At 44.0% G+C, this 22,394-nt stretch overlaps 1 long non-coding RNA gene across 3 annotated transcripts; it reads right to left on the minus strand.

The window, feature by feature from the left end:
• Nucleotides 1-535: 535 nt before the first annotated feature.
• LOC144290204 (uncharacterized) lies at nt 536-13,562 on the minus strand. Of its 3 annotated transcripts, none has more exons than XR_013357992.1 (3): nt 13,154-13,562; nt 2,784-4,683; nt 536-2,337 (listed from the first exon to the last, which is right to left on the minus strand). It is a non-coding gene; the product is annotated as an uncharacterized LOC144290204 (long non-coding RNA). The 3 variants fall into 3 exon arrangements; XR_013357993.1 differs by lacking the exon at nt 13,154-13,562 and having other exon boundaries at nt 2,784-3,940; nt 4,054-6,671; XR_013357991.1 differs by lacking the exon at nt 13,154-13,562 and having other exon boundaries at nt 2,784-6,671.
• Nucleotides 13,563-22,394: the final 8,832 nt, after the last annotated feature.

Here is a 22,394-nt window from a genome sequence, read left to right on the forward strand (position 1 = left end):
GGGGAATCGGGATGGAATGAGCAGAATAAGAATTTTCAACTCAGCCTCTTCCCCTTTTCCAGAGCAGCCACCGTAAAGAAAAACAGGGTTGCTGGGGCAGCAGAGGGCCTGGGAGAGCTTATCTTTCAGACTTAATGGAAGGAGCGCGGCCCACCCAGGGGCCCATCAGCAGCACAGTTTCCAGGCCTGGGAGGGGACCCAGTGACAGGCTAAGTGGCAGGAAGATCATGAACAGAGAGCAGTATGTGCGTGGACGTTATATTTAACAAAATGTTCCCATTAGGGAGGACTTTTGAGAAAGTGGGGAGGGCTGGGATGGGGCTTCAGTCACAGGGGAATGTCAGCAAAATGCCCACTCCTCCGGAGCCTCCTCCAGAGAATGGCTCAGTGCTCTCCCAGGTCCTGGGATGACTTCAGTTGAGGCAAAGCCTCTCCCAGACAGACCAGTCTCGGTGTCTTCACGGGAGGGCCCAGTGGCTGGCAGTGCCTGTAGTGGAGAGGGCTCGTCTGGACCCCTGCTCTACCCTCAACACACTTGGCTTTGCGTTTTCTATTCCGGTTGGCTTTTTTTTTTTTTTTAACATTTTGTTTCTAAAGAAGTTTTAGGTTCATAGTAAAATGAAGGGGAAGGTACAGAGATTTCTCATTTGCACCCCACCCCCATCTCCCCTCTACACACAGCATCCTTGTCAACATCCCCCACCGGAGTGCACCAGTTACCACTATAGTGACACATCGCCACCACCCCAAGTCCAGAGTTTCCAGTAAGGCTCACTCTTGGTGCTGTACTTACTGTGGGTTTGGACAAATGTGTGATGATATGCATCCATCATTACAGTATCATACAGAGAATTTTCACTGCCCTAAAAATCCCGTGCTCTGCCTACGCACCCTTCCTCCCCCAACCCAACCCCTGGCAGACAATCTTTATTGTCTCCATGGTTTTGCCTTTTGCTGAATGTCACGTCGTTGGACTCATACAGCTGCAGCCTCTTCAGATCGGCTTCTTTCGCTTAGTAAAATGCATCTACGTTTCCTCTGTGTCTTTTCATAGCTTGATAGCTCATGTTCTTTTAGCGGAATAAAATTCCATTGTCTAGATGGACCACAGTTTATTTATCCTTTCAGCTCCTGAAGGACATCTTGGTTGCTTTCAGATTTTAGCAATTACAAATAGAGCTGCTGTAAACATCTGTGTGCAGGTTTTTGCGGGGAACCAACATACTTGTTTTTCACTAGAGCAGGGAGGGGGAGTCCCCCTTCCCCTGCCCTGTCCCAGGCCCAGAGCTCCTGGGCATTGCAGTCACCCGCCCCCACCCACCCACACTCCCTACAGATGGAATCTGCGTGTGCTCTCATGAGGCCTGGGGCTGCTGAATTACCTCCTGATTCAGAGAATCCTTGAGTCAAAAGCAAATAATTCTCACTGAGATCATCATGCTGTTTGTCCACATCTACCAGGCAGACAAGCAGCGCCAAGGTGACAGCCAGGCCCTCTCCCCTGTCCCTCGAGTCTCTAAACCCCAACCCACCCAAACCTGCGTGCTGTACAACAGCTCAGATGACACCTTGTTCACAAAGCTGTCCCTGAGCACCCCACTAGGAAGCAATGTCTCTTTTCGCTGCTCACTTTTAAATAGCTTTCTGATTTTAGAACCACTTTAGATTCACAGGGAAGTTCAAAGATAGTAGTGAGAGCTCCCATATCTGTCATACCCAGTGTCCGCTATGTTAACATCTTATGTTACCGTGGCACGTTTGTCAAAACTAAGAGATTAACTGGTACGCTAAACCTCACTCCTTACTCTACTTTCATTAGTTTTCCCCTAATGTCCTTTTTCTGTCCCAGGACCTCCTCCAAGATGCCACATTATATTCAGGTGTCATTTCTCCATAGGCTCCTCTGATCCACGACAGTTCCTCAGTCTTTCCTTTTTTTGCTGATCTCGACAGTTTGGAAGATTACTGGTCAGGTGTTCTAAAGAGAGCCCCTTGGTTTGGGATTGTCAGATGTCTTTTTCCTCATGCTCAGATTGGAGCTATAGGTTTCTGGGAGAAAGGGCCCGGGGGTGAAGTGCCCCCCATCCTCATCATTACACCTCGCTCTTTGTTCTTGATTGCTACATTTTCCTGGCCTCTCTTCCTGCCTCCAGCCTGGCCCCGTCCGTCCTCCTCAGAGCACATCACCAGAAGTATCCACGTTCTTAGGCACCTCATGACCATAAGATACCTGAGTGGATGCCACGTGCCAGGCACTGTCCTCCACCTGAGGTCCTTAAGATGCCACTGGAGAATAGTAATAACAATATCAAAGCCCTTTTCCTGGGTCCTTGGGTCCTGGAAGAGGAAGGACAATCAGGAACCCGGATGGTCTTCCGTGATTGGGTGGACACTGCTTCCCTCCTTCTGCTGGTGGGTGTTCTCTGCCTAGATGGTGTGTGTGCCCCCCCGCCCCAGGTGTGCTCTGCCTTAACTTGGTCTCTTTGGTTACCGAGGATGCTGTCAGAGAGGGACAGCTGAGCTTCTGATCCAGAGATAAGTAACAGCATCCCCCACCCCACTGCAAGCATGGGGTTCATTTAGCAGCTGTGTTTGAGTGACGTGCATCGCTCTTCACTGAGTGCAGATGTGGGTCAGGAGGCAGTGGGGTGGGACTGGATAAATCCCTTTAGTGCCCTGGGTAAGAATAGACATCTGTCCTGCCTCCCCCCTATATGTAATTCCAAATAAAAATCATAAAGCACAAAATTCGCATGCATGTTGAAATTATAATAACTTCTTACTTATCTGGTTGCCATTGTTCTGCACAGGTTCGTTGATAGCAAATTTTCCTCCTTCCTTCAGCTCGGTCTCCACACCGTGAAGCCAGGCTCAGGTGGGAGGTCCCTCACTGCCTTCCCAGCACTTCTCCTCTGGTGTCCCCAAGGTCAGGAAGCTGTCATTCTCCTCTGGCTCATCCATCAGGCCCACAGAGCCTCTTCGACCATTGAGACCAGTTGTTTTGCAAGCCTCACTCTTGTGAAGATCTTGGATGCTTTCCCTCCTGAGAGTAGAACAGTGTGCAACCCCTCCCACTGCCCACAGCCGGGAGTTCCTTAGCTGCAAATGGCTCAAATCCTTCAGAAGAGGCATGACCAAGAAGCCCTAAAGATGGCACAGCCCATCAAAGAGACCACAGGGCATTCAGAACCAGCCAGATGCCCACGGACCAGCCGGCAGCATCACTTACCTCCCATGGTGTGTCTGGCCTCAACTTCTCCTTCATTCATGCCCTCAGTCACGGCGTTCGGGAGCCCCTTCTGCTGGTTCCCAAGAGCCCTCTGAGTGCATCTCTTCCCAGCTCTATTCAGTGACATCATGTCCATAGTGCGGCCATGCTGGGAGTGATTACATCAGAGCAATTGGCAAGCACGACCACCCAGGGCTCCTCTCCCCAGAGCTGGTGGCTAACCATATTCCTGCCTTGAGGGCAGGTTTCCCACCGTGAATGGTTAGCACCATGGCTGCCCCCCAAAAAACAGATCAGTGGAGGCTCTCCTGTCCTCAAATGCTCCACAGAAGGTCCCTTCTTTCTACAGATCTACTAACTCCATAGTCAACCCTCCAGTGTCTGTCCTAGCTACGTGCCTTTTGGCCAGTCTCTAGGCTTCTTTGGCCTTCTGGTCCCTCATCCATGAAGCAGGGACAGTACTATGTATCCCTTAGACAAATGGCATCCAACTGGGCTTTGGCATGGCCCTGTGGCACTGTAATACATGGACCCATGGACCACGTGGAGCCTCTCGGTGATGGAGAGCAAAGATCTTCCTCTTCCTCACCACCCATTCCTCATGTGGGGCTCTACCCTATGGATGCTGGGTGTAACTCTGGCAGCAGCTCAACGAGGGAGTGACAGTGGGAGTGGCCTGCCCTGCGAGCGGGCAACAAGAGAGTATGTTGTCTGTAGAGAATTAAAAAAACAAAAATACACTGAAAGTGACTGAAATTTAGTCTGCTTTGTTATTGGCACCCTGTGCCAATAATTCTAAGGAATGTCAATGATAAAATACTCACCTTGGGACACCTGGGTGGCTCAGTGGTTGAGCATCTGCCTTTGGCTCAGGATGTAATCCCGGAGTCCCAGGATCGAGTCCCACATCGGGCTTCCAGCATGAAGCCTGCTCCTCCCTCTGCCTGTGTCTCTGCCTCTCTCTCTGTCTTTCATGAATAAATAAATTAAATATTTAAAAAATAAAAATAAAAATAAAATAAAATGCTCACCTTCTGTCAGATGCGGGGAACACTCCACTGCCCCTTCCCACTGGTGGGCCTCAGCTGCCAACTGTGGGCATTCAACAGCTACGGGAGGGACCGGTTACAGTGAAGCTTTGGACACTCACAGTCATGGCCCTTCGGGTGTCTCCTTGCCCTCCACAAACACCTGCTCTCTGGTGTTCCAGGAAGATCCTTAGCATTTTCCTGCCTTGGAATCTGTGATAGATTTCTGTATTTTGCAGCTTGTCCCATCAAGTCATGGGGGCAATTTCTCCCTAAATCCGGGCTGGACCATGACTTGATTTGGCGAACAGAATGCAGCAGGAGTGAGGATATGCAAGTTGCAAGTCTAAGCCTCAAAAGTTCTGGCAGGCTTCTGCTCTTCCCCCTGGAACCCTGGTGCCGCCATATGCAGAAGCCCAGGCTAGCCTGTGGGGTGAAGAGGGTACTGGCTCTGTCACCCATATCACCCCAGCCCAGCCAGCTGACACCAGGGGTACGAGTGAGGCCACCCTAGACCAGCCAGTCCCCCAGCTGACTGCAGACCCATGAGCAAGCCAGCCTGAGAGACCAACCATACCTGATCCAGATGCGTAGAAACATTCAGCTGATCAGTGGGCTCAGACACCATAGTTAACATTGGTGTTTGAAGCTAATCACTGGAGTGGTTTTTTACTCAGCAAAAGTTGACAGAGACTGTGTCTCTGCTCTTGCTGGTCTCTTCCATCGCTTTCTCCATGTCTGCATTATGAAATCTACCTCTCTTTCAAAACACTTCTTTCATACAAACTTCCTGGATTTCTCAGATTGGAATTCGTCTCTTCTTCCCATGGCTCTTGTTTCTTCTGTTTCTCTGGTTTTTGCAATTTCCTTTGCCTTAGATGTATCTGTACACTAGCCCTTGGTGAGGAGGAATACTGGGTCTTGCTCATCACTATAACCTCTCAACTACCCAAGATGCAATAACCTTGAGAGTCCTAAACTCAAGTGAGTAGAGAGGTCACTCGCAGAGCTGGCCAGTCTCGCAGTTCTCTGCCCACTGCCAGAGACTCTGATACATGAGTTCTGGAGCGGGGCCCAGAATCTGTATGCTTAACTAACACCCCAGGGAATTTTACACACTACACAGGTAGTGTGTAGACCACACTTAGACCAATCGTGCAGCATGGAAATGTCCATGAACTAAACACAGGGAGACTTTTAGACACTGGGGGGCCAAGTAACTTGCCCAAGTTCACAGGGATGGAGAATGGTAAAGCCAGGATTCAGACCTAGGGCCAGAAAAATGTGCACATACTCTGTATATATTCTCTGGGAAGGAGAACACATCATGCAGGCCACTTGTACAGCTTCAAACTCTGAGGTGATGACAGCCATTATGGGCTTTATTCTTATAAAAAAGGTAAATGATTTCAGGAAAACACGTGCATGCACTCAAACACACACACACACACACACACACACACACACACACACACACCTTTAAACAGCAATGTCTTGGAGAATCTGTGCCAGCCGACAGCCCTCCTACCCAATCATACTTCTATGCTACACACGATGAAGATGTTGGACTAACTTGCCAGATGTTGCCAGCATCAGCCCGGATGAAGAATTGCCTTCTGCCCAAACACTGAGAAAAATGAAGAGCTCAGGTTCAGAGTCTGCCTTCCCTCTCCCCAGGTCCCCAGCAACATGTTTTGGATGAGGTCTCAGAAGGAGCCAGGTATGGAAATAAGGGAAGACCACCCAAATGAGAACAAGCGAAGGGTATTTATCCAGAGTTTTCTGTAGCAATGGAGCCAGCCACTATCACTTGCCTTTGGCAGAGACTCACAGGCAGGTAAAGGAGCGGGAAGCTTTCTAGTGAGAAGGAGAAGGATCCAGGTGTGCCCCAGTTGGAGGTGTGGACGTGGAGGAGCTGGAGGCAGGATAACTAGACATGGGGGCATCCTATGTGATTGGTGAGGGGAGCATGTTTGGCCTTCTCTCATTGGTCCTAAATTGGAAGGGGAACACACTTTTGGGAAGCCAGCAGTTATATCCAGCCATTGATTACATCCTAGTCATTTGGTGCCAATTGTTATAGGAGTTGTGGGCTTGTTTGCTGAACTAGTGGCTGCACATTGCGGGTCAGAATTCTATTTTTATGTATGTTCTGGTCATAACTGTTTACATATTTAATGTCATACAGAATTCAAATCCCAGCATATTTCTCCTAGTCATTCAGCCCTGTCCTTACTTCCCTCGGAACAATCCAATGTCACAGTTTCCACAATGTGTGAAATATACCTACCCCCAAACCCCCAGGCTCTCAGTAGCCAGAAGACACAGTTCAGCGGAACTCCAACAAAACTGTCGCCTCTTTGGGGACTCCAGAATAGAACTCTGCTTCTATTCATGTCCCCATCCATCATCTGAAATGTTTGCAGAGGAAAATCCACCTTCTGAGTCACCTAGAACCCCCGTCACCCTCCCACTCCATCCTCATTTCCTCCAACACTGATCAGATATAGTCAATGACCTTTACATTTTCACTCACGGGCCTCTGAGGAGGATAATTTTGCATAAAGGACCTCTTGACACCACCAATTGTAAAATAAACAGATTTCCAAGAGATATTCCACCCTCCGGCTCCTTTTCATGGGCAATCCTCCATGCTGTTCATGCAAGGAGGCTGAGAGTCATCCTTAAGACTCCCTGCTTACCTCCCACGCTCGGTGCAGACTTTCCCCCAAATCCTTTCAATTCAATCTCCAGAATCTTTCTCAGTTCTGTCCAATTCCCAACTCTCTCATCCCTGCTGCCTCCACCCCAACCCCAGCCTGCAGCACCCCCCTACCGGGCTTTGCAAAAGCTCCCTATGAGGCTCCTAGAGTAATTTAAATGAACCCAAGCTACCAAACTCTGTTTGAAAAAAATTACAAAGGCATATATTTTTCTTACAAAGAGATAAGAGGGGGATGATCAATGTTCTCCTCAGGGCTTAAGAAAGTACCCTTGTAAGTACTCATTTTTGGGAAGTAAAGATGCCATTTTATTTTTGTTTTGTTTTTGTTTTCTTTATAATTAACATACAATGATATATTCATTTCAGGTGTACAACATAGTGTTTTGACAATTCTATACATTACACAATGCTCATCCTGAGAAGGATACTATTTTAAATCTTATTACCAGGGCAATCAGTTAGAACCAGAGATATTTTAGAGGTCATAGGTCATAGTTATAGCTGCAGCACAACCATCTCCAAATCTAGACATCTTAGAGAAGACCTTGTCAGATACAGCTTCTGCAAAGATTGTATTAAGAAGTAGAGTAGTATCCACTTTTCTGTAGTGGCAAGGAAGGAGATGACAATTTTTTTAATCGTGATAAGAATTTTTTCACCTGCAGTTAGAAGGACCTGTAGTTTCCAGATCAAGCTCTAGAACGTGATTAGTAAACATCAGAAGAGTTTGCCTAAGCAACTCAAAACTTGTGGGAAAAATAAAAGAGAGATCACAACCAACACTGAAGAAATACAAACAATTATAAGAACATATTAAGAGCAACTATATGCCAACAATTAGGCAATCTGGAAAAAATGGATACATTCCTAGAAACATATAAACTACCAAAACTGAAACAGGAATATATAGAAAACCTGAACAGACCAATAGCCAGAAAAGAAATTGAAGCAGTAATCAAAAATCTCCCAACAAACAAGAGTCCAGGGCCAGATGGTTTCCCAGGGGAGTTCTACCAAACATTTAAAAGAGTGAATACCTATTCTTCTGAAGCTGTTTCAAAAAATAGAAATGGAAGGAAAACTTCCAAACTCATTCTAAGAGGCCAGCATTACATTGATCCCAAAACCAGACAAAGACTCCATAAAAAAGTAGAATTACGGACCAATATCCCTGATGAACATAGATGCAAAAAATTCTCACCACGATACTAGCCAATAGTATCCAACAGGACATTAAAAGTATTATTCACCATGACCAAGTGGGATTTATTCTTGGTCTGCAAGGGTGGTTCAACATTCATCAATCAGTGTGATACATCACATTAATAAAAGAAAGGACAAGAACCATATGATCCTCTCAGTTGATGCAGAAAAAGCATTTGGCAAAGTACAACATCTTTTCTTGATTAAAACTCTCTGTAGTAGGGATTGAGAGAATATATCATAAAAGGCATATACCAAAAGGCCACAGTGAATATCATTCTTAATGAGGAAAAACTGAGAGCCTTTGCCCTCAGGTCAGAAACACAACAAGGATGTCCACTCTCACCACTGTCGTTCAACATAGTACTGGAAGTCCTAGCCTCAGCAATCAGACAACGAAGAGAAATAAAAGGCATCCAAATCAGCAAAGAAAAAGTCAAACTCTCACTCTTCACAGATGATGTGATACTCTAAGTGGAAAACCCAAAAGACTCCACCCCAAAATTGCTAGAACTCATACAGGAATTCAGCAAAGTGGCAGGATATAAGATCAATGCACAGAAATCAGTTGCATTTCTATACACTAACAATGAGACAGAAGAAAGGGAAATTAAGGAATTGATCCCACTTACAATTGCATCAAAAGCCATAAGATATCTGGGAATAAACTTAACCAAACAGGTAAAGATCTGTACTCTGAAAGCTATAAAACACTTATGAGGGGGATCCCTGGGTAGCTCAGAGGTTTAGCGCCTGCCTTCGGCCCAGGGCATGGTCCTGGAGTCCCGGGATCGAGTCCCGCACTGGGCTCCCTACATGAAGCCTGCTTCTCCCTCTGCCTGTGTCTCTGCCTCTCTCTGTGTGTCTCCCATGAATAAGTAAATAAAATCCTTAAAACAAAACAAAACAAAACATAGATGCGATAATCAAAAAGACGTACCTTTAAAAAAAAAGGAAAGAAAACACGAAAGAAATTGAGGAAGACACAAAGAAATGGATAAACATTCCATGCTCATGGACTGGAAGAACAAATATTGTTAAAATGTCTATGCTCCCTAAAGCAATCTTCATTCAGTGCAATTCCTATCAAAATACCATCAACTTTTTTCTCAGAGCTAGAACAAATAATCTTAAGATTTCTATGGAACCAGAAAAGACCCTGAGTAGCCAGAGGAATGTTGAAAAAGAAAACCAAAGCTGGTGGCATCACAATGCCAGACTTCAAGCTGTATTACAAAGTTGTAATCATCAAGGCAGTATGGTACGGGCACAAAAACAGACACATAGATCAATAGAACAGAGAACCCAGAAATGGACCCTCAACTCTATGGTCCACTGATCTTCGATAAAGCAGGAAAGAATATCCTGCTGGAAATAAGACAGTCTCTTCAATAAACAGTGTTGGGAAAATTGGACAGCTACATGCAAAAGAATGAAATTGGGCCACCTCCTTAACCATAAACAAAAATAAATTCAAAATGGATAAAAGACCTAAATGTGAGGCAGAAATCAAAATCCTAGAGGAGAACACAGGCAGCAACCTCTTTGACCTCGGCCACAGCAACTTCTTGCTAGACAGGTCTCCAAAGGCAAGAGAAACAAAAGAAAAATGAACCATTGGAATTTCATCAAGATAAAATGTTTCTGCACAGCAAAGGAAACAGTTTCTCCCAAACTACGGAATGGGAGAAAATATTTGCAAATGTCTTATCTGATAAAGGGCTAGTATCCAAGATCTATAAAGAACTTATCAAATTCAACGCCCAAAAAACAAATAATCCAGTCAAGAAATGGGCAGAAGACACAAATAGGGCAGCCCCGGTGGTGCAGTGGTTTAGCACCGCCTGCAGCCCGGAGTGTGATCCTGGAGACCTGGGATCAAGTCCCACGTCGGGCTCCCTGCATGGAGCCTGCTTCTCCCTCTGCCTGTGTCTCTGCCTCTCTCTCTCTGTCTCTCATGAATAAATAAATAAAATCTTAAAAAAGAAAAAGACACGAATAGACATTTCTGCAAAGAAGACATACAAATGACCAATGACACATGAAAAATGCTCAACGTCATGCAGCATCAGGGAAATACAAATCAAAACTACAATAAGCTACTACCTCACACCAGTCAGAATGGCTAAAATTAACAAGTCAGGGAACAAATGTTGGCAAGAATGTGGAGAAAGGGGAGCCCTTTTACACTGCTGGCCGGAATGCAAGCTGGTACAGCCACTCTGGAAAAACAGTATAGAGGTTCCAAAAAGTTAAGAATAGAGCTACCCTATGACCCTGAAATTGCACTACTAGGTATTTACCCAAATGATACAAACATAGTATTTCACCCCAACGTTTATAACAGCAATGTCCACACTAGCCAAACTATGGAAAAAGCCCAGATGTTCCCTGATAGATGAATGGATAAAAAATATGTGTATATATATACACAATGGAATATGATTTAGCCATCAAAAAAAGTGAAATCATGCCATTTGCAATGATGTGGATAGAACTAGAAGGTATTATACTAAAGCAAAATAACTCAATCAGAGAAAGAGTTAACATATGATCTCACTCATATGTGGGATTTAAGAAACAAAATAGGATCACAGGGGAAGAGAGGGAAAAATAAAATAAGATGAAATCAGAGAGGGAAACAAACCATAAGAGACTCTTAACTCTAGGAAACAAACTGAGGGTTGCTGGAGGGGAGGTTGCTGGGGGATGGGGTAACTGGGTGATGAGCGTTAAGTAGGGCACATGATGTAATGAGCACTGGGTGTTATATGCAACTGATGAATCACTGAACTCTACCTCTGAAACTATTAATACACTATATATTAATTAATTGAATTTAAATAAAATACAATTTAAAAAAAATATGTGGGGGAAACAAATAGCAGAAAGAGAGCGCTGACAATGGGATGCAGTGCAGGTGTGAAGTGTTGCCTCTGCACTCTGATTCCCCTCCTCCCCCTTCAGCTCAGCTCCCCACTCAGCAGCTGGGGTGGGGGGAACCTGTGAACTCCCCCACCCCACCCTTGCTCTGTGTTCCTCCTCTGCTTGAATACATCACTTACTTGTGGGACCTACTGCTTGTTAAGCAAAGACTGCCCTGGTGAGAATGATGAGGTTCTGTATGTCCCTTCCTCCCTGTCCCTACCCCACCAGTTGGCTTTTCTGTCCTTGTCCCTGGACATGCCAGCCTCCTGGTATTCCTTCACCACTTGGAGGAGACCCACCTGCCAATCAGGAGCATTTGCTTTAGACTTATGATGAATGAAAAATTAGTTTCTACTATATTTGAGCCTGTATCCCATTGTTAGGATTGTTCCAACAGCTAACATGACCTTAAGTGACCAGCTAGGATATTCAATCAACAGCTCTCAGAGTCTCTTTTCTGGTTTTTAAGGTAAGGATTATATTACCCACCTTCTGGGGTTGTTAGAGGATGGTACGAAACTCCCAGCATGGGGCTAACTCAATGACAATGGAGCTAAGTCACAAGAAGACAATGCTTCTGGAACTGTCAAGAGATTCAGAACCACATTTCCGGCTGAGAGAGGAAGAGAGAAACATAGTTGCCTCTGATAATAAAGATCTCTCAAAAATAATGGGTTGTGATTGCATCAGAGCCAAGTAGAAAAATTGAAAGAAAAAGAAAAATATAGTGGTTGAGTGTCAGGCTTTGAAGTTGGGCAGAGCTAAATCTGAGTTCCGGCTTTACCACTTAACAAAGCTGTGTGTCTTTGACCAGTCTTTAACTTCTTTGAGCTCCAATTTCCTCATGAAGATACCAACCAACTAACCCTATGGGGAGGGAATCCAAGGGTATTACCAAGGACTCTTGCCTGCAGGCAACAGAAACTGTTCTAGCTAAGGAATTTATTAAGGAGACTATAAAACCTACAGAACTAGGGTGATGGGTGAGGAAACTGGCTCTGAGCCGAGCTTCCATAAAACCACCAAAAGGTCTACCAAAAGGGCTCTTCCTTTGCCAGATCACGAACCCAAGGGATGACTCAAGGGTCATGCCTCCTCTAGCCCAGCCTGGACACCTTGTGCCCTGCCTCTCTTTTCAAGAGCAGATTGAAGTCTTACACAAGATCATCCAGTGCAAGGGACCTACAGCACATCTGGGAACTAGCTGTTACGGGATCTGAAAAATGCCTCACTTTCCAGTCTTCCCAGTATAAGAAGTTACTTTAGAAAGAGGTCAGAAACAGTGCTGACTGAGCCAATACCTCTATGGAAAACATTTAGTGCAGTCTCTAGCACATAGAAGCGGCTTGATATATTGTAACTAGAGGTAGCAGAGCTTAGTTGTTAAGGGTCTAAACTCTGCAGCCACACAGTCTGGGTTCAAATCCCTTCTCCACCAATATTACTGTGTCCATCTACTTCGCCTCTCTATGTTTCAGCTTATGTGGTTAGGCTAATGACAGTAAGTCATATAACTTGTAGGCTTGCCGTGAATATCAGATGACTTAATAAGTACCTAGAAGTATCTGGTTCGTGGAAGCTCAATTAACATGAGCTGCTACCACTCTTTGTCCTGGTCTCCATGATTCCAAAGAGGAATTGCATTTACTAGAGGTCTCAGTGATGCCATGTGGGCATCCAAACTTTCCAGACTCTGCAGGCCAACCTCATCTCTCATTTCGACATCTCATTCCTTCCCCCAAATGCTACTGAGTCAAAGAGCCTGATGATAATAAATAGTAACAGCTAGTGCATCTATTAATTGCTTTGTTTGTTGCATTGCATTAGTTATCACAACAACATCACTTTGGAGATTTATATTGTCATCTCTAGTTTACAGGTTAGGAAACCGAGATTCGAGGATGTTAAGTGAATTGCCAGCTAACACTATGTTAGTGTCAGATTTACCGATGAAAGCCAGGTCCCCACTCAGGGTTGTAGTGTAGTAACCTACCTTCCTTTTTTGCTTTCCTAGTTCAAGTGCAACAGAGCTATGCTCACCTTGTGGTTCAGTTCTGATCTCCTTTGATTCTTAGAATACAGCAGTAAATAAGAAAGGGTCCTTGCCTTTGAGGAGCCAGCAGTCAATCATGGAGACCTAGTAAAGACACAGTTAAAACACAATCACAATGGGGAGTGTGAACAAGGCACAGATATAGGACCAAAAAACAAAAAAACAAAAAAACAAAAAAAAGAGAGCCTTAGGTTAACTGGGGCTTCAGACAACAGCTTCAGGGAGGAGGTGAAGGCTGAAGGGGGGTTACAAATGCTAAAGTTGGGGCAGAAAGTAGAACAGGAGGGGTGCCTGGGTGGTTCAGTCAGTTAAGCAGCTGCCTTCAGCTCAGGTCATGATTCCAGGGTCCTGGGATTGAGCCCTAGGTCGGGCTCCTGGCTCAGCAGGGAGTCTGTTTCTCCCTCTCCCTCTGCCAATCCCCCCTCCCTGCTCATGCTCTCTCTCTTTCTCTCTCCAGTAAATAAATAACCTTTTAAAAAATTAAAAATAAAAAAAGCAGGGGAAGACATACCACACACAGAGAGCAGTACGTGCAAAGGCACTAGGGCATAAAAGCAGCACAGGGTGTCCAGGCAATGACAAGGAGAGCTATGCTTTGGAGGTAAAAGCTGTGATGTGAGGTACAGCAGAAAATATGATTAGAAAGGATTGTGAGGAGCCTTGAAAAGCTGCATTAGAGCAATGAGGAGGCAGGGAAGAGTACAGGGTTTTAAGTAGCTGAAGTACAAGGTATGACTTGCATTTTAGAACAATTCCTGTATTGCGGGCAGGTCATGGTACAAATGAAAATGTGGGGCCCCTTGTTCAAAAAGCAGGAGAAAAGTGCTGTTAAAAATACTAATATATAAAGTTTTTTCTTTAAAGCTATTTTATTACTTGTAAAACGCAAGTTTTGTTTTTCTACTCTCCATTGTATTGATTTCTGTTCTAACCCTTTGTTTTCTTCCTTGGGCTTGCTTTGGTTACAGTTCACTCTTGTTTTTCTAGTTTCCTAAGATTGAAGGTTAGGCTATTGATTTGTGATTCCCTTTTGTGTGTGTGTGTGTGTGTGTGTGTGTGTGTGTGTGTTTTAATATGGGCACTTATAGCTGTAAACACCCCTGTAAGTGCTACTTTAGCTAATCTCATAAGTTTCTTTAAAATTTATTTATTCATGGGAGACAGAGAGAGAGAGAGGCAGAAACATAGGCAGAGGGAGAAGCAGGCTCCCCACAAGGAGCTCGATGCAGCACTCGATCCCAGACTCTGGGGTCACCCCTTGAGCCAAAGGCAGACACTCAACCACTGAGCCACCCAGGCATCCCTCCATATCTCATAAGCTTGGAGATGTCATGTTTTTGTTTTCATTCATTTCAAAGTATTTTCTAATTTCCCCTGTGACTTCTTTATCCCCATCGGTTACTTAGGAAAGCAGTGTGGAAGTCTAATTTCCCCATATTTGTGAATTTCCCAACTTCCTTTCTGTAACAGGTTTCTAATCTGATGGCATTGTTCCTGGAGAATGTACTTTGTATGATTTCATCTTTTTAAATTGAGACTTACTTTATAAATTAGGATGTGGTCTATCCTGGGGGATGTTCATGCATGCTTGTGAATAATATACATTCGGAGTGGAGTGTTCTAGAGAGGTCTGTTAAATCTGGTTGTGTACGTGTTAGGTCTTTTCATCCTTGCTGGTCTTTTGTCTAGTTGTTCTATTTATTACTGAAAGTAGAGTATTGAGGGGCACCTTGCTGGGTTCAGTCAGTAAGGCAGGTGACTCTTGATTTTGGGGTCATGAGTTTGAGCCCCATGTTGGGCAGGGAGCCTACTTAAACAAATAAATAAATAAAAAGAAAGAAAGTGGAGTATTGAAATTCCCAAGTATTACTGTTGAATGTTCTAGTTCTCCCTTCATTTTAGTTTCTGCTTCAAGTATTCCGGGGCTCTGTTGTTAGGTGCATATATACTTATAATTGGTGTATCTTCCTGATAGATTGACCCTCTTATCACTATAAAACATTCATCTTTAAGTCTAGCACATCTTGTTTTAGTTTGTTTTGTCTGATATCTTATGGCCACTCTAGCTCTCTTATGGTTGCCATTTGCATGATATAACCCTTTCCATTCTTCTACTTTGGTCTACTTGTATCTTTGAATCTGAAGTGCTCTCTCAAAGAATAAAGACTAACAAGGGGTAGAGTGGGAACACAGTGGGCTTCAGAGGTAGTCCTGAGATTTGAATCTTGCCTCTGGAAGCTGAGTAACTTTTGTTAATGCTTCTCAATTTATGTGAGACCCAGTCTCATCACCTGCAAAATAGAGACAACAATGCCTACTATTGTGGCCCGTGAAATGGGATACTTGAAGCTCACAGCAACATTCCTGGTACCTAGATGAGGATCAACGGAACTTCAGGGCAATGACAATGAGCAATTCCAAGCTGCAGACCCAGATACTGCTGAAGGATCCTTCAAACTTTTTGAAGGAGGCCTTTAGAGACACTCTAAAGAAATTCACCCCTTTTTCCATCTAGAAATTTAGATGTTGGTCTCTAAAAGCTCTGCAGCATAATCCTGATTTTAATGGGCATCTCTTTCTGGCTGTCCTTTACGCATAGAGCCACCTGCTCCTGCCCCCATCCCCCCACCCCCACTAACACTCCTCTCCAGTTTGACATTGGACTTGATGAAAAGATGAGAGTTTCCTTCGTGGACGTGAGAATTTTGTTCTGACAAATGCTGGCAGAGTCCTCCTTGGATGTGTTGACAGCATTTTTATCACCTAGACATCCTCTAAAAAACTTGAACATGTCTAGCTTTTAATTGCCTTGCCCACCCACACAGAAGCTGTTTGGAGCATTAATCTGGGATGTTTAGTACTTTTCTGATTGCAACTCTACTGATGTAAACAGAACCACAGCTCCTTGTCAAGAAGAGGGGAGACTTTAAATTTCTTTTTCTTCTCTGATAGGAATTTCTCAAGAATCTATCACCAAAGAGACCAACCACTTCATAATTTTAAGGGATATACAAATATCACAAGGAAGAGGTCAAGCTGCAAAGACAAGGCCAGAAGTCGAAGAAGAGGGGAGGGAGAGAATGTAAAAGAAAAAGCTGATGGGAACATTGTTATTTAATGAGATCAATGCCAATATCATCATAAATAAGAGAAGAATTGAATGGGGCAGGCATTCATATTGTGCATCACCGGTGCATCAGCCACTGTCACAGTGAACTGAAATTGGGAGACTCTAACCCAAGCTGATACCACCCGTGCAGGTGGCTAAGAGAGAGAAGCCTTTTGCAGCCACTTTAACAACTCTCATAGGGGCAGAAAAAGTAACATTCTACATGTCACAATTATGCCAGCAGTACAGTAGTTATGTTTATGGCAGGAAGAGACTTTCCTCATATTGAAATTGGACTTGCCTCTGGGGGAAACAAGGTCAATGCTTGCCGTGATGAGGTTGCTTGCTCCTTAAATAACTTGATGGAAAAAAAAAAAAAAAAAAAAGAAAAACTTGATGGAAAAATCCGCTGCAGCTATCATGAGTAGGGGGTTGAATGGAATCAGAGAATCCACCATCAGCAGCATCAAAGGGGCCAGAGAACATCAAGTAGCTTCCAGCCAAGCCTGAATTGTCCATGATTGCACAAGAGGTGGAGGGAGACAAAGTCTTTCCCCATTGGCATTCAGCAGTGGCAGCATCAAGGTAGAAAAGCCATGCCTGGAAGTAATTGCCACCAGCCCACACCACCCCGAATAAAGTCCTAACCCCACACTTGTAAAAAAAAAAAAAAGAAGAAGAAGAAGAAGCACGTAGTTCTCACCTCTATGTCCCTGCCTTCCATGGATATTATTGAATTCTGATCTACTATCAACATTCAGTAATGAAAGGAGGGAATCGCTTACAGGGAATAATGGGGCTCTGGATACTCAAAAGAAGTCTTTGGGTGAAGTAAAGAGGGATTTAGAAGAAGTAAAAAGAAGGGGAGACAGATTCCACATGGGAAATTTTCTCTTACTCATTAGTTTCTTTAGGACATCATGAAGTAACTCAGAATTAAGTTGATCAAGTTCAGTATATCAACTATTGTCATCAATCCATGAAAGGCCTCTCTTTGTTTTGTTTTGTTTTTTAATCCCCAGCCTTCAGCCCCATAATCTAGTCCATACCACCCACTGCCTTTGCAGACAAGATAGAAGTGTGATGTGACTACTGACAGATCTTTCTCTGCCTTTGGTCTCTGTCTCTCTCTGCATTCCCTCAGAACCATTTCTCCTTGGGTATGGGTCTAAGCTGTTGACTTATCTTCCAGTTGCACCTCTAGAGAAAGACTCCAACTGTCTCTTCTTCCAGTGCTAAAAATCCCTACATGGTGTTAGACTGGTGCAGTCTGGGTCTGCCCAACTCAGACTCATCACTCTAGTTGAAGAGTTTAAGTCTTATTTCAATACAGTTCTCCCAGTGAAACCACATTGTTAGAGTGAGAGATAGGGCATTTCCCAGATGGGAGAAGGTGCTTCTCTGGGCAGACAAAACAATGGATGTCTACTTAGGACAATTGCTGAAGTTCATAGGTTCTTCACCACACCTCAGGAAAGCCTTTTTGCTTTTATGCTTATTAGACATCGTGAACCCAGAAGCTATCTGATGTAATCATACACCAGCCTTCTACCTCCTCCACAAAAACCCCTCATGACTCCCAGTCCTATTCTCTCATTGTTCTTTGAGCTACAAAGAGATGGGGATGGTGATTATGGTGATGCTAATTTCAACAGCTAATAAGAATTCACCATGTGTTACCAACTCTACTAAGTAACTTCCATATATTAACATTCATTCCATTTCCACAATAACCTCGAAACGTGAACACTATTAATATTGCATTTTACAAATAAGGAAATTAGTGCATAAAGATTAACCTGTCCAAGATCATAAGGTTAGTATATGACAGAGCCAGAATTTTAACCTGGGTGTGCCTGCTTCCAAAATCCATCTTAAACTCCAGGAAATGCTGGTGGCAAAGCATGAGCTAATGTGTGTATGCAGAGAGCAGAGAAAGCAGGAACTCACTTCTTTTTTTCTCCTAGAGCACCAAGCAAACACAAGACTTCGCCAATTGTAGGAACTCATATGGTTTGCAAGCTGAGTTGAATTATGTGACTCAGGAAAACCTGCCTGGTTCTTCCCCGAGACACTGAAGCAGAAGTTTCAAGAGTTGCAGCTACACTTACCAAGACTCTTGAATGAGGGAGGTGGGCAGATTGTTCAGGGTTTGTTGCAAAATATCTAGTGGGAAGCTTAGGCTTCTTGTGTATTTAGGGTAAAAGCATGCAATTGTGGTACACACTGACTCGTGTTCTCTCTGCCATATTATATTGTAATACCCGTAATTTTCAGATCTAAGAGACTTATCTCTGAATTCTTGAGTGTTTTTACAGACCAATAACAGTAAGTCTATCCAGATTGCAATTGCATGTTTTGAGGAGTTAATGAGTTTAAGTCACTTGTCTTCCACTGATTTGGCAGTTGCATTATTATTATTTTGTAGTCTCTAGATGATCCCAACTAAGAGTCCAATTAGACACCAAATGTAGTCTTGATGGGAACACTGGTTCTAAGGTTTAGGATGTTTGTTTGTTTTGTATTATTACTGAAGTTCTGGGGGGAAATGGAGACTGGGATAGAAATCCAGGAATAGGAAATTTGGGAGCAGGTGAGTCCTGGGCCTCACCTTAACACAAGAAGAACAAGAACAGGGCACATACAGAAAGCATCCTGAGAGAAAAGCTTGGTGGCTGTCTTACCAAGAAGCTGATGGAGAGTAAAACATGGTAGCAGTGGCCAAACAGAGCTGGAACTCACCAGGTCGGGATCTGCAGGCCGCAGGTCTGGGTTTCCTGCTGTGTTGTAACCCACACTTGTCAGAGGTCTGCTGCAGCACCGGGGATGGCTCTGAGCTCCACTGAAGCATGAACCTGTTGTTAAGTTGTATTACCCCATTTCACAGTTGATGAAACTGAGACTCCAAGATGTTTTATCACTTAAATGATTGAACGGGGACTCTTTTCTCATTTTTTGAATTCTCATTCAATTCTGCTACTCTCAGGGCCAAGTTTTAAATCCCAACCCAGTAAGCTGCCAGGAGAGAGCAATGGGATCTCCTTACCCATAACCAGTGTATACTTGGGCAGAACTTGATACAAGTGAGATGGCCACAGGCCCCACTCGTCCTGAGCTCTTCCTCTCTTCTTCTCCAAGATCTGAAATTCAGCCTTGAATTTCCTCCGTGGGAAAAATGACACTATGTCAACTCTTCACCTAGCAGGGGTCCCTCAGAACAAGGAGCCAGAATGTTTGTAGGCTTATGGAGGGCTCACAAAACTGAAATCCAGCTTTCTCTCTCTGACAGCCAGTTCTTCTCTGACAAGAGATTAGCAGGCTGTCTTTTGTTGCTTCTTCTCTTCCTTGATACCCCATTGACTTCTGATCATTTCACTGTCAGCCGTAGGCAAGAGAGGAGAGATGCCATACTAGTCAGTTTGCTATTTATAGATTTTGCTGTTAAGTTTGCACAGGAGAGAGATGCTTGCATTAGGTATGGATTTCTTTAACCCAGTGCTACTCAAAGTTTGGTCCCAGACCAACAGCATCAGCAGTATCTGAGAATTTGTTAAAAATGAAGAATCTCAGGTCCTGCCTCCAACCCACTAGATCAGATTCTCTGTTGGTAGGCCCAGGAACCTGTGCTTTAACAGCCTCTCTGGGTGATGATTATGTGCGCTCAAGTTGGAGAATCACTGCTTTGACCAATTTCCTTCTTCCCCTCCTTTGTACAGATACTGAGGCTTGGCTAAACTGCCCACGTGGCTCTGAATGACAATTGGAGAAGCAGTTTACAAGGTACGGACTCTAGAATTCAGCAGAGAGGGACATCTGGGTAGCTCAGCAGTTGAGCGTCTGCCTTCAGCTCCGGGCATGATCCTGGAGTCCTGGGATCGAGTCCCATATCAGGCTCTTTGCATGGAGCCTGCTTCTCCTGTCTCTGCCTCTCTCTCTGCCTCTGTGTCTCTCATGAATAAATAATAAAATCTTAAAAAAAAAATTCAGCAGAGAGGACCTCACTCCTCTTTCCCCCACCTGTGCTGTGATCATGAACTGACCTTACTGAGCCTTGGACTCCTTATTGATAACATGGGGATGATCATAATCACTCTATAGAATTATAGAGGATTAAATGAAATAGTGATATGCTAGCCCTTTGCTGCATGGTAAGAGCCCAACAAATTGTCATTGTAGTGGAAATCCTCATCATCACCATCTCATCTTTAGTGGCAAGTATGTGGGGTGTGTTTTAAACATTTGCTTGGTCTTCTGGCTATCCAACAGCTTTTTGGTGCACATGCTTTTATTATATCTGACTTACTTTATTTTTTCCTAGTATCTTTTGAACACCATTGCTAATTTTGGGAAATAACCAACTGCAATAGTTAGTTTTATGTGTCAACTTGACTAGGCTATAGCACCCAGTTATTCAATCAAATGCTAATCTAGCTGTCACTGTAGAGGGTATTTTATAGACGTGGAGATTATCTTTCATAGTGGGAGTGATCCTCATCAAATCAGTAGAAAGTCCTTAAAAGCAAAACTGAAGTTGCCCTGAGGAAGGAAAAACTTTGCCTCAAGACTGCCTGTACCAGCTCCTGCCTGGAAGTTTCCAGCCTGCTGGACTGCCCTGAGGATTTCAGACTTGCCAGCGTCCACAATCACATAAGCCAATCTCTTAAGATAATTCATCTCTTAAGATAAATCTCATATACCAGCCTTATGAATTTTGCTTGTAGAGGGTAGAATTCAGAAATCTCCATTTCCCCAGTCTCCTTTGCTGCTGAGACACAGGCACATAACCTCTGTGCCAACTCTCAGGCTTACCTCAGATTCGATTTCAGAAATTAGCAATACAAAGAAAGAGGCTACATCCAGAACCTTCCACAGGATGGTAGCTGAGGCATCTGGATTTCAGAGTCAGCTATGGATACAAGCTTACTTCCTGGAGAGAAGTGGCCACAGTGGTAGGTGGGTGGGGGTTCCTTGAGTACCAGAGGTGGTGGGGTCCTTATCAGAATCTGCAGTGTGATTCTGAAAACTTAGCCTTGAGCATGATTCTCCAGCCTTCCCGACACTTCTGGGAGCTATGGTAATGTGTTTTTAATAAACACCTTTTCTACTTAGTCAAGGTCAGCTTTTCACCATCAGACACCTACCTGACTTATCCAGACATTGGGACCAGAAGTCACTGCCAGCTACAGAACCTTGGGGAGGAATGTGGGTTTGGTTATCTGACCCATTTGGAAGAAATAGCACTGAAGAGCCAGTTAGCATTAAGGAATAGGACCTGGCAGTCTAAGCTATGAGTCTTAAAAACAGTAGAGTCAGCTATTTCCTGGGGTCACCCTGAAGAGCACATTGAAGGCAAAGTTCAGACGGATCTAACTGTGCTGCCATCAAAAAAAATATGAAAAGTGTGAAGAATTCAGAGCCAGTGGGGATAAACTGGCTGCATCCAGCTACACTGGACAGCTTAACAAGAGCAGCACTGGGCCCCACTATCCTGCCTTTGTCAGAACAGTATTTTCTTCCTTGTTTGCAGAAGTTCTCCCTGTCTTGCTTTTGAGGCCCTGGAATGGCTCACCACTGAAGTTACTTTGCTGGGGAACTCCAAATTCCTCCAAGTTCCCTTTACCCTTTAACAGCACCAATGATTATCTTGAGACTTATGAGGTAAATCAGACTCCAATAGTTACTAGGAGTCAACTATAAAGTTAAACCTGTAAAGAAAAAGCATCTATATTAAAAGATTTTCAAGAATTTGCTAATTTATGCCAAAAAGAAGGTTGGAGTTGTGTATAGGAATTAATTCTGAAGATGCAAGACCAGGGAAGGAGGGGTATTATGTAAATAGGTTGCATTTGTCAATAGGAGTGCTTTGACCAGAGATTTCTGTGTTTAACAGACGATCTTGAGCAATTGGTTGTAGTTTAATTACCCTTTCTAATTGATTGGCTGACTTAATCCTGGATTCATTGACAACCAGCATAAAACAGAGTTCCAGAAATTCCATGGCATAATGTAGGACAGCAGCTCACAAGCCAGGCTGCACATTAGAATTACCTGAGGGGCTTTTCAAACTACTGAGGCCATGGTTGCACCACAGACCAATTAAATCAAAACATCTGTGGATG

This window comes from Canis aureus, chromosome 19 (genome assembly GCF_053574225.1).
Source record: "Canis aureus isolate CA01 chromosome 19, VMU_Caureus_v.1.0, whole genome shotgun sequence".
NCBI lineage: Eukaryota > Metazoa > Chordata > Mammalia > Carnivora > Canidae > Canis > Canis aureus.